Source organism: Grammomys surdaster, unplaced genomic scaffold, assembly GCF_004785775.1.
Source record: "Grammomys surdaster isolate TR1022 unplaced genomic scaffold, NIH_TR_1.0 363, whole genome shotgun sequence".
In the NCBI taxonomy this organism is placed as follows: Eukaryota; Metazoa; Chordata; class Mammalia; order Rodentia; family Muridae; genus Grammomys; species Grammomys surdaster.
In genome coordinates this window covers 5,299,556-5,310,229 of record NW_021604782.1, presented here as the reverse complement: position 1 = coordinate 5,310,229, position 10,674 = coordinate 5,299,556, and the positions used below count along the sequence as shown (strand labels likewise).

At 45.6% G+C, this 10,674-nt stretch overlaps 1 pseudogene; it reads right to left on the bottom strand.

The window, feature by feature from the left end:
• Positions 1-3,537: 3,537 nt before the first annotated feature.
• Positions 3,538-3,891, bottom strand: LOC114631611 (annotated as a pseudogene).
• Positions 3,892-10,674: the final 6,783 nt, after the last annotated feature.

Genomic DNA, 10,674 nt, shown 5'->3' with positions numbered 1-10,674 from the left:
TTTTTTTTTTTTAACAGTGAGAAGCAATACAATCGTCATTGCCTTTGCCAAGACAGAAGACAAATTGCCGGGGGCTCCTGCTTGTCATTGGCATGAATACTGCGATGCTGGGGCAACACGAATTACTGGAGAAGTGCAGGACTCTGTCACTTTCTGAGAATCGGTTTGGCTTTGTCCACAAAGACTCCCGACGGAGGGTCTGGAATTCTGCTTTTTGATCAGTCAAAAGCGTGGCCTTTTCAGAGCACATTTCACCATGCCAACAGCCGTTTCCAGAGAGGAACTGAGAATTAAGTGGAGCTCTGGTTGCAGATGATTCTTTTTCGTGCCTAGCTACCCAAACAAAGAGACCGAGCCAGAAGCCAGATCTGCAAGGGCGCGCGCACAATGGGACTGGTGCACGGGAATGTTCAGGGCTCTGCCTGATTAAACTGCCTTAGGAGCGCCAGGGGGCAATTTCGCTAAGCCTCCCTGTCTTGTATTTTGGCAGCTCCCTCTTCCCAGCCCCCTCTGCATCCCCTTCACATCCTCAAACCCATTTGTGTCTTGGTTTGGACTGAGCCCAATTCACACAGACTGGCAGTGCTGTAATTGGTATCTTACTTACCTCAGCTTCTTTTTTTCTCTGATCATTCGAATGACAGCTTTTCTTCTCTCCCTTTACCATGGGGGGGGGGGAGAGAGAGAGAGAGAGAGAGAGAGAGAGAGTCGAAGAGTTACAGTTGAGTTTTCTGACGCACTGCTACGGGGAAATAAAAATGCATATTTTAAGATCTTTTTCTATTTCTGTTTCTCTCCTCCCACCTCAGCCAAACAGTTGACACTGATGGGAAAACATTAACAGGGAGAACTGATTCCCCCCTCTGAAGGTGTTGGGACCACAGAGGCAGCATCCTCCAGAGTTGATGTGTCAAAATGTTGATGTTCTCATTTAAGACTGTCATCGTTGTGGTAATTGGTACCTCCGTTTGTTAGATTCTGTTTGTTTATATGCGTTTCATTTCAAGTGATGTTTCTTAGGGTAATATTCACAAGGGCTTGGGGCTCCCGGAGTGAGAAGTGTTACAGAAACTGAAATGATTACCCCCTGGCAAAAGGTAATCTCCCCGGCACACACCACCTGGTTATAACAACCCACATTTGCACAGCACTTCGCTGTTAAGCATGAGTTTCTGATGTGTTCTATCTCCTGCAATCCCCCTGATAAGACTGTGGGGCTCCCGGAGCTATTCTGTTTTGCCCTGCCACCAGGCATGTGTGGTCTCTACCTGGCAGCTGGCGGCCTCTTCATGGGTGTTACTGTCTTGCTAAAGACACATCCCAAGTGGCTCAGTCTCTGAGATGGGACAGATTTACAGAGACACAAATCAACACAAAGTAATTAGAAGATTTCCATCCTCCCCCCCCCCCCCCCTAATGAGGAACACCAGGCAGATAAGTTTTAGATCCTTTTGCCAGTCTGGGAGAGAGGGAGAATCTGTGAATAAAATTGATTTCATCAAACATCAAAACCACGTAGACATTTTAGTTAAGGGTGCAAACAGTAAAGCAGTATTTGTAAATGGATTGAATGAAACCACAGGCAAGAAGATAGCTTGCTAAGCTAGGAAAGGGGGGGAGGGGGGAGGGGAGAGGGAGAGAGAGAGACAGAGAGACAGAGAGACAGAGAGACAGAGAGACAGAGAGAGAGAGAGACAGAGAGAGACAGAGAGACAGAGAGACAGAGTTGCGGGAGCTGTGAAGTTCAGCAGGGCAGCTGCACACATGAATTTCCAGCAGCTGTGACAGCACGTGCAAGACCTGCAAGCTCGGTCCAGACCAACTCTCAGCATGGGGAGAAGTGGGCACGAAGTCCCCACCCCTAGGGGAGGAGCTACCGGCAAGCGGTAACTGCTAGGGGAGGGAGCGCCGGTTTTCTTCTCAGAGTGTACGTAGCCCCTGCTGAGTTGACTGTGTTCCAGTGGAAGGCCATAAATCCAAGAGTATATGCGCAGCACAAATTGGACTTGATGGATCTTAAAAAAGAAAAAGACCTGGTCTCCGGAGTGAGCTCCAGGACAGCCAGGACTACATAGAGAAACCCTGTCTCGAAAAGCCAAAAAAAGAAAAAGACACAAAGCTGGGTAGATAGAGAATGGGGGAATGGGAATGAGAGGAGGAGCTGGAGAAGGAGGTGAATACAATAAAAACATGAACAAAATTCCCTAAGAACTAATATATACACATGTATTTTACATATATATCTATATTTATATTTAATAAGCTGCGTGTGGCCAGAGAGATGGCTCAGAGGTAAGAGCACTGGCTGCTCTGCCAGATGACCCAGGTCCAAGTTTGATTCCTAGAGCCCACGTGGTGACTAGAACCATTTGTTACTCAGGGGAGCCAGTGCCCTCTTCTGGCCTCTGTAGGCACTGCACACATGGTGCACAGACATTCATGTAGGCAAAACGCCCTTATACATACAAATAAAAACAAAGGAAAATTTAAAAAAAAAAAGGCAAAACATGTGTTTGCTGAGACAGAGCTGAGGTGGTATTTTGATTGTTTGCTTTGTTTTCTTAGGTTAAAAAACAATGTATGTGTATGTGTGCCATTTTAATGTTTGTATATCCTATGTGTTTGGAGGTGCCTTCATAGGCTAGGAGAAGGCATTTGATCCTCTGATGCTGGAGTTACATATGGCTATGTGGGTTCTAGGAAACAAGCTCAGAACCTCTGGAAGGGCAGCAAGTGCCATCTCTCCAGCTTTCTGACCTAAGATTTTTATTAAAGTATTTCTAGGCATGTAACAGTTCCTATTTATTTATTTATTTATTTTTCGAAAGGAGGTGTTGAGAGAAAGAAAGAAGGAAAGGAATTTCACCCTCATATCAGAGATTCAAAATACTGTAGCATTTGTGGATGTGATTTGTTTTTTTTTCCCCCTCAGGTCTTCTTACAGGAGTACCATAGTGCACAATTTAACACATACAGCTGGAGGTGGCTCCTGATACTGTGGGAGGGATGCTTGTTTAAGAGAACACAGGCTGTCCACAACAAGCTAGAGCTGAGCTTGGCTCCTAGGACCAATTTTTGTCACCAGTGCATAAACAACTTGATACTTATGAGCCTCAGTTTCCCTTTGTCAGTATGGGTGAAAAATCCTTGTCTGCAGAATAGATGTGAGGTTTAGATGGAATAACATGTGATTTTTTAAAAAAAATGGCGCATAGAAGTGACCCACAGATTGCGGCCATGCTTTCTATGATTCTTCCTCTGTGCACAGACTTTAGACGCCCGAGGTCAGAGCTCCGAGCTCCACTCAGCTTCCTTCAGAGCTTCCTTGAAACCCCGAGGATTGACACTGTGGAAAGCCTTAATTGAGCTGATATTAGTCGTGGTTCACTGCAGCCATGCTTGAAGTTTATATTTTGATAGATCAGTTAGTTCTGCTGGAGAGGTGAGTTTTATTTTTTTTTCCACAGTCCACAAAGGCTTTTTATTTATGCTTTACATTTAAAAAAAGAATCCCAGGATTTTCCCTCCGGTATGTTTTCATCTTGCCTCTTCATGGTCCATGATGCCAGCAGAAGTTGTCAGCACAATGGAACCAAACTGGTGTGATGGGAGCAGACTGTTGTTCTGCCATTTTTCTAGGTCTTTGAGTTGAACATCAAATCTAGGGCTTATAACTCCACACTTGTTCAACCTGCCAGTGAGGTTCACCACTATCTTCCCAGCTCTGTGATCATCAATAATCTCGAATTCGATGTAACCATGCTTCATCATCACAGTTAAGAACCGAACGATGACTTTAGAACACGGCCTGATGAGGACCTGGCGTTTGTCTCGCTTTTCGGCGTTGTTGATGCTCTTGAGAGCATCCGCCAGAACATTCATTCGCACCATGGTGACAGCGAGGGAAGATGGCAGAAAGAGAGTCAGATAGGTGAGTTTTAGAAGGGACTGTCTTGGGCAACTGCATAGCAACTGACATCTGGTCTAGACTCTGGCTTGCGTGAAGGATTAAAATAGGAATCAATGTTTGGTTTCTAATACATCAGGGCAAAATAATTATAGCTTTATTAGGACTGAGGGTATAGTTCAGTTGGTATGGTGCTGGCCTATCACATATAAGGTTCTGAGTTTGATTCCCAGCTCTGCATACGCTGGAATGGTGGCACTCTTGGATACATATCAAGTTGGAGGTCAGCCTAGGATACAGGAATTACAATTTTATCTATTCTTGCTCTCACCTATAAGTTCTAACATTATACTTAATGACAATGGGGAATGAAAGCATTTCCTGGCATCTGAAGAGAGGATCATACCAGCCCCACGTTCCCCTTCTTTCCTTTTACACTTGGGCATTTCAGGAAGTTCCTGAAACTTACAAGCTACATAAGGCTCCATCCCCCAGGTGTAATTGTATGGGAGAGGACATTATCTGGCCTGCAAGTTGTTCAGGGAGCCCCAGGGGTTGAATTTTTGTGAGCTATGGCCCGTGCTGGGGTGGACTTTTCAGTGGTATAGCTACCTTTGAGTCATCCACTCTCCTGTAAGTAACCTCAATGGGTTCCTTAAGCTAGATGGCTAAAGCAATTTCTTTGGCTTGTTGTTGGTATTCCATCTGGGGTGAACAGACTAGACATTTGTTCATATCTCCCTAGGAATGTCACTCAGTTCCCATTCCAGGATAGTTGAAGCTCTCCCCGGGAGGTTCCTATCCTCTTTTTCTTTACTTGTGGAGGTGTATGGGAATCTTAAGGACTGTGAGCTGGTGGAAAGCTTAGTGTTTATATGGTGACCCACGAAGTTAGGCACTGCTTAAAAGGAGACTCTTAATAGTTAATAGCAATTAATCATTAATGGATCAGATAGTGAGGAGAGGTAATAAATTAATAAACAGTATGATTATTAATATACTCCAACATAGGGCACCTTGTATAGATTGCCTCGTGGTTTCTTTTTTTATCACAGCTGTGAAGGTTAACTTTGTACAGGTGTATTTTCACTGTGCATCAGCTTAGTGACACTGAATTCTCCCATATATAGTGATATTGTGTCTCATGTAGGAAAACTCTGAAAGGACTGAGGAATTAAAGACTTGGGGACAAAACCCTGATAGGGAGCAGCCAAGACGTGATGGACAAACACTCCCTCCTCCCATTCCCTGGGCCAAACATTCTGGAGGCATGCTTCATGTTGTGCTACCATGGAAAGAAGGGCCAAGCACTTAGGAGTACAAAATATGTTCACATTAGCATGAGAAGGGAAACTATAGGAACTTGTATCCATGAACAGAGAATCCCTATCTTTTTTTGTTGCTGCGTAAATAATCATCTGCAGGAAATTGTTCATGGTAACATTTTGTGTAGCGCATGCTACAACTCTGCACTAGTAATACCAGTCAGACAAACTGGGTGTGGAGAGTGGAAAGTGGTAAGTCCTTGGCTACTCTAATAAGACATATGCACTTCAGAGGCAGAGAGACAAAATCCCACAAACACTAAGAGATGTGCTACATCAATGACTTTTTTCCAGGAATTCGTTAGGGTCTAAACCAGGACATTAAAAAGAGTCCCTCATTCTACTATGAGAAAGTTGCATTGGTGGATGAGATGTGTGGATTTGTAGAGTGACACCTAGGAGTCATGTCACTTAAGAGTAGAATGCAAGACAAAAAAAGAACTTTGCAGAAAACCTGGGCTGGATATGAAACAAGCCGTCTCAGGATATTAGCGAATGACCTGGCTAAAGAGGATGTGTAGACTTTTCTAGCAAACTCCACAACTGGACAGTTGCGGTAACCACCAGGAGGGTTCTAGTGAGAGGGTATGTTTTCCACAACAGAGAAATAACCTTCATTTGAAGTGCACTGTCCTGACTGACCACAAGGCACAGACAATTACACAACGGGTGCTGCCATCATGGTCTGGACACATCAGGCTTTCAAACTCATGAGATCAGATGAAAACAGCACTTGGGAGTTGCCATGAAAGTTACTGACTTTAAAGGATGGTGTGACCCACAAGGAAAGCTGACTAAGCTATGAACAGTTGTAGTCGGGTTAAGTTATATGGAGAGTGAAATGGGCTGAAGTAGAGATACACAGAGTCCTGGGGAGTGGCAAACGGTTCGCTTGGTTAATCAGACACTCCCCCCCTCCCCAAGAGCTATTTCAGAAGAGCAAAGACAAAAATGTGTAGGTAAGAGGCTTATGCACTAACCTATGAAAGCAAGTAAGTAGTGGCTCTTTGTGTTGTAATGATTCTTGGAGAACAGCCATTTGCAGGAGGGCTCCGGATTAGTAACCTTTCCTGTTGCTATGACCAAACACCTGACAAGAAGCAGCTGCAGGAATGAAGATTATTTGGGCTCACAGTTGGAGAGCATAGTCCCTAGTGGCAGGGAAGGCACGAACAGAGGAGCTGCTTTCGGTTGGGGCAGCAGGAGTATGAGGCCGACTGTTCAATCTGAGATCAGGAGGTGGAATGGAACAGAAAGTTGAGTCTGGGCTAGAAAACTCAAGGTTCATCCCCTGTCAGTTCATTTCCTCCTAGGGCTAGGCTCTACCTTCTAAAGGTCCCATAACCTCTCAAAATAGTGCTATCAGCTGGGAACCAAGTGTTCAAATACGAGAGTGTATAGAGGATGCTGTTCATCCAAGCTGTAACAGACTCCATCAACTGGATGGATGGGTCATTTGTCTGTATTTGTCAGCTAGCCTCTGTCTACTGTTACTCCTATGTCATGGTGCAAGGACTGACATTCTCCACGGATGAAGCAGAGTATGCTTTCTTTCACGGAACCCAGCCTGCTGATAACAGACTAGTATTAATTCTATATATCAGCGTTTCTCAACCCATCGGTCACAACTCCTTGGAGGGTTGGATGACCCTTTCATAGGAGCCATCTATCTGATAATCCTGCAGATCAGATGTTTACATTTCAACTCGTAACAGTAGCAAAATTACAGTTATGAAGTAGCAATGAAGATAATGTTACTGTTGGGGTCACCACAGCATGAGGTATATTAAAGGGCTGAAGCCTTAGAAAGGTCAAGAAGCACTGCTCTGTGGGGTGCTGGGCTGGGAGAAGCAGCTGGGATCCTGGTTGAGGGAGTCTTGAACCCCGGACCATTATCTGGACCCCAGGCCCTGGTTCTTTTCATTCAGCTTCGGCCCTCCACAGCCCCTCCCAAAGAGAGGTCTGTGACCATCAGTGACCTCAGGCTCTCAGATGAGGTATCTCCAAGCTCTCGGACCAAGCCAATAGACGTTATCTGTGGCCAGACCCTAACCCACCCTGAAACTGTATATAAGGGCTCTCTATTCTGGAGAAGTAAAGTTGCGTTCGAGAATCATCCTGGTGTCTGAGAGTCTCTGTCGCAAGAGCTGTAACACTTGGGGAGTGATCTGCTCTCCCGGAACCTTCCTGGGGCACCAAGCTGCTTCCTTGCCAGCTAGCCGGCTTCCTATCGGCCCAGCCCGGGCCTTCTCAGTGCTGAGAGACAGGTGCAGCACCTGGGAGTGACCGAGCAGCGACAGCGGAGACTCAGGCAGAGGCAGCAGTGGGGGCAGGCAATCTCTCCTCCCTGCTTGCACTCTGTACCCTTTGGTCCAGACCTTTCACACCAGGCTTGGCCAGAGACCAACAGACAGTGGAGACGCAGGCAGAGGCAGCGGCAGAGACGGTAGCAGACCCTCCCTGCTCTCACTCTGTCCTCAGCCGGGAGATCATCGTGGGACACCCTCCGGAACCGGGGACCCACACTGCTCTATGTGCTACTGTCTCTTGATAAGAACAAGAAGGCACCTGGAGGCAACTTGTTTGTGCTCAATGTCTTCTACCAGTTGTAGGAATAGGAACTTTAGTTCTTACCACAAGACTTTCTATATTAAGTCATTTGTAGAGTCCCAGGTGGTTGACCTTTGATCACATTGAAAGCCCTTTAACAAAAGAGATTATATGCAGGGCAGAAGTTGACCTGGCTAGTGCAAGAGCTATGCCATGCCAGACATGGGTGTGTGCTGCTTCACTTCCTCCCATGTCCTCAGAGCGCATGCTACTGCAGATGCTGCTCTGCTGACAAGCTGAGCATCCGTATTCTGACAGTGCTCTGCTTAGCCTCTTCCGTGGTTTTTTTCCCTTGGGATTTCTCTATTGCATTGCTGAGGTGTGGAGACTCACTCCACACTCGGGAAGGTCATGGGATTTAAATTCCAATGAGACATCTCTTTACTAAAGAGGGGTAAAAGCTATGGTGGATGAGGAAAAATTTTTTAAATGTATCTATCAGTCAGTGTGCGCACATGTACATACAACGTGCATGTGTGGTTGTCAAAAGAAAGCTCTCTGGAGTCAGTTTTCTCCTGGAGATCAAATTCAGCTTTTATCAGGGATCAAACAAGGGAGAGCCCAGCCCAGATGAGGGATCAATGATTGAGGTCCTGCAAAGGTCCAGCCTGAGGTACCATTGAGGTACCAGCCTAAGGCACGAAGCAGTGTCTGACTTCATCACCTACTCTTATATTCCTCCTCCCTGCTCCCTTCCTTTCCTGTGGCGCATCCCAAAGAACAACTTACACACAAGATCTCGTCTTGGTCTCCACTTTTTAGAGAATCAGAACGACTACAATTCCAACAAGACTCCCCAACTTAGCTCATTTTCTTGGCGTCTTATTTGCAGATATAGGAAAGAGGCACAATGAAGAGAAGTTCCAAAACCTTGGGCTCTTGCCTCAAACTGAGTGAGCGCCAAGCATGGATCTTAATTTCTCTCTTTCTGTTTTCCACACTTAATATGCTCAAAATCCCTCAGCAGACGCACCCTACAACTGTCACAAGGGCGACAGGTGACAATGATGATGTCTGTGCCAACTATGTACTCTCCAGGTGTTGCCTGTGTCTGTCCCCACCTCTGGTCTTAGGTAGCTCTGCAGTTTCTCAAATCTCAGTGTTCACTCCACATAATAACAAAGATTCTTCACTCCCTTTAGGTTACACTTAATCGTCCTGCACCGACAGCCTGCAGGAGATGTCCTTACGCTTTTTCCTGGCTCTGCCTGGAGCTCAGAGGTATCAAACCTTGTCTATGTATCTGGGTCAGGGAACAATATCCCTCCTCACATTCATCTTTCTCAGACTTTTTCGTCCACCAGAGGAGTGGCTCTCAACCTTCCTAACGCTGAGACCCTTTAACACAGTTCCTCATGCCTCAGAGACCCCTAGCCATATTATTTTGTTGCTACTTCATACCTGTAATTTTATTACTGTTATAAAACATAATAAAATATCTGATATGAAGAATATCTGATATGCAGTCCCCGAAAGAGAGGGTGGGAGGAAGAAGAGAGACATTATGTTCAGATAGGTTTCTTCCATATTTCCACAATGTTATTCCAAAAATGTTAATTTCTTAGCTAAAACACCAAGTTTAAATAGAACAAAATACTCAGAAAATGCTTCTTGTTGCATACACTAGGGTTTCAAATGCACTCTATGAGTTTGGAAGCATCATGGGTGCCTGACATCCTAAGAGCGCCCCAGTTCCTTTCACAAACCAATGTGAAATGGCCTTTCTTGGAAGATCCTCTTTGCTGAGTTTTCCTTATCAGTCCAACTCTGGAAGTAGGGGGACATCTTATACCCACCTCTCAGGTCTGTGGGTTATGTTACCACACAGTTGTCCCTAAGTAACCTGATTGTCCAGCATTCCTCCTCTGCATATAACTCCGAGAGTGGTGAGGGGGCCTATGAGCTGAATGTCACTGATTTTCAAATCACGGCTCTTAAGTTCTCTGCATCTGTCTGTCTGTCTGTCTGTCTGTCTGTCTGTCTGTTGTCTATCTCTCTTTCTCTGTCTCTCTGTCTCCCTGTCTCTCTCTCTCTATTTCTCTATCTCAGCTAACACTAGTTATCCTAAGGAGTTTGAGGCAAGTGACAGTCTATCGCACCAGCATAACCTTGCTACAATGTATAATGAAAGCCAGTCTCAGGGCAGACTCTGCCACACAAGCATTTGCTAAAGACACAATCACTAACAGGCAAGTAAGCACAAAGCCACTCACACTGTCTATTTGGGAAGCTTGATGAAGTCACAGCCCCTGCCTGGCCTTTGGATGGTCTGATGAGCACCTCGCATGAGCTTCTGTTCACCGAAGGCAAAAGCCAAGACTGCAGAGACAGAAATCTGTCACCCTGACAGTCGACATCAGATAACAAGGATCTTCCTGGTCGATGGCCCTATGCTGGTGGCTGCCCACAAAGACTTTCAGTAATCCAGCTTCCCCAGCAGAAGGCTAGCAGTTTCTTTGGATCCTAAAACTCTCATTGTGTGAGCAAGAGATATTTCAGCTAGTTCTCACATTGATTCTTCAGGGATGGAGAGATAGCTCAGTCAGTTAGGTGAAGTAAAGCACACGAGGAGCCCAGATCAAGCCTCAGAAGGCATGTTAGGAAGAAAACCAGCAGGGCCTGGGGATACATGTTTATAATCCCAGCACTGGGGGTGTGGAGACAGGAGAGTCATTGCTGGCCAGCCTGAGACTGTCTCAAAAAAAAAAATTAATAAAATAAAATGGAACAGCAACTGAGGGAGGAACAACAACCTGAGATTTCATGTGTGCACCCCATCCTGCACCTGCACACACACACACACACACACACACACACACACACACACACACA